We start from the raw sequence: 2,515 nt of genomic DNA, 5'->3' as shown, positions 1-2,515 counted from the left end.
AAAATAGGAAAGAGAGCATGTGTGTGAAGCGAGTCACCGCAACGATGATCGTTAGTGCAAAAACAATGTCATGCATGCGACAACATTAAGATGCAAAGGAAAATTGAAACAATGCTTCTACAAGCCAACATACATAAAAATTACAGTAAGTGTTCATTGAAGCCAAGAAGACAACACTCACACAAGCTAAAAAGAGGAAAAAGACATGAAAAAAGCGGACTTACCAGGAAAAGTTGAGTCGAATGTGTCGAAGACTCCTAGATGTGATATGGGATGTTAGAGCTCCAAGATCGATGTGAGGAATGAGCTCTACAACATCCAGTAAATGATTTTTGATAAGATCGAGGTTATGGGGTGCATGCCACAAATCTAAGAAAAAGTGACACTTAGTAGGAGGTTTCTAAAACGATCTTTGCATGTAACCTCCAGCTGCTAAAAATAGATCCCCAAAATCTAGTGATGCTTTGCTTTTTTCTTTTTCGGGAAAAGTAGGCCATGCATGTAAATCAGGATTTCTCAGCCCTAGAGGGAACCGATCAACTTGACAGCACATTTAACAACCTTCAAGTCTGGGGATGAAATTTGTGCAATTTTTGGGCTGAGCAAGGCTGGCTCTCCCTTAGTTATTGCACAATTTTTGGGACCATCAGGTCACTGCCTCCCATAATTGCACAATTTTTGAGTTGAAGCCCAGTGTTGGGTTGGATTACACAATTTTCGGAGGGAAGGTTGGTTCCCCTCCTCAATTGCGTAGTTTACAAGGGAAACATCTCAGCCAAAAAATTGTCTAAGTCTGGAATGAAAGCCTGCTGGTGGGAGACAAACAAGTTGACATGCACAGTCTGGAAGGCCACTGAAACTTAGCTGAAGCCTATGTAATTGACAGTGAAATACATGCTGCTAAGGATGGTTGGTAGGGAGGCTCCAAAATGAAGCTAAGGCAAAATTTTGGAGGGTGGTTGTAGCGTTACAATAGATACTAGGTAGGCGAGTTGTTCTACTACAAGATGACTCAAGGTTAAGTCCGCCACATTAGTAAGATTTGTTACCATAAGCACATTAATAGTTAATCACCCCTAGCCATATGATGGCTCAAGCATTCCTCATCAAAATACACAGGAATAAGAATTCCTCATCAGTGGCATACACATTTAACAATGACAATAAGCATTCACATTATATTCATATGCACCGTAGCACAAGTAGACAACTTATTTTATGATATGATAACTGACATTTGAGATTGGGACTTCCAAAGTCCACCCAACCATAAGTTGGTTACACAACTATTATTTCTTATAGTCAACCACCCCCGAGCCTGATTTAGAGTTAGTGAAGGAAGGTTCTCAAGGGATAAACACACTAGTCATATACACATTCACATGGGAATCTAGGGTCCATAGAGCCAGTTAATGGTCCTAAATGACTGCATCAACATTGGGGAAACCACCGGGTCAGGACCTTAAATCAAATCCTTTTCTATTTGGAATGATCGCCCTGACTGGAATTTTAGGACTAGTTTCCCTTCAAATAAACTATGTAGAATATAATGGATGTGATTAACTTATTCTAATGTGAATTAATAATATGAAATAAGAACTGATATAAAATAATACTAAACCTGGGTAAGCTGATAGTATATATGTTACAATGATATCACAATTGACATAATAATGTTGTAACAACCCTCATTAAAAATTCATTTAAAAATATATATAAGACCTTGGTCATGGGACACATATTTCGAGCTAAATGGTGGTTAAAACCTCCTAGTGGGGTGTAACTTCAATTTATTAATGTCTAAGGAAATTGGAAAAGGCAATGGAAAAGGCTTTGGAAAGGAAAAATGACATTTTTGGCACATTTGTTTATGAAAATAATGGAAATTAGGAGAAAAGGAAGGTGAAAGGTCACAGGTTGCATGTGAGGAGGAAATTGAAGGAAAATAATGGAAAATGAAGAAAATAGAGTGATGAGCACCAGTATTGTAGCAAGAATGTTGCAACTCCTGGGGCTACTAGCTTTACTTTATCAACCTGGGGTTTCGTACAAACTTGGAGGTGACAGTTCTGTATACACAAGTAAAAGTGATGGTTTTGCCTTTTTTCACTGTTCAGTTGGTGAGAGACCACTATAGTTTTCAAGCCAGATTTCTATGGATTCAGAAGAAGCTTGATTACTAATGAAAGAAAGAGAAATCTACTCTAGGAGGAAGTTTGTCTATTGCAATAAGGAAAAGGACTGAAATTTAATGCTAAAAACACACCAGTTCCTAACTAACTGTTGAGAAACTATGCTTTACAAGAATTCCAAGCTAACATATATGAAATGCCACTGTCATAAACATGAGAGTTCAAAACATCAAACATCACTACTGTGCATGTAAAGGATTGAAATAAATTTGTTTTCTTCTTTTTATTCTTTTTTATGGAAAAACAAGTGTGAAAGCTAATCTCTTTTGGTGATGTGGCAGGTGGCTTAGAGATGCTGGTGGATGGTTGGAATGTTTGGAAGA

Source organism: Pinus tabuliformis, chromosome J (assembly GCF_031772625.1).
Source record: "Pinus tabuliformis cultivar Carrire ecotype Pingquan chromosome J, CPIR1, whole genome shotgun sequence".
In the NCBI taxonomy this organism is placed as follows: Eukaryota; Viridiplantae; Streptophyta; class Pinopsida; order Pinales; family Pinaceae; genus Pinus; species Pinus tabuliformis.
Note: the sequence above shows the minus strand (reverse complement) of the source record.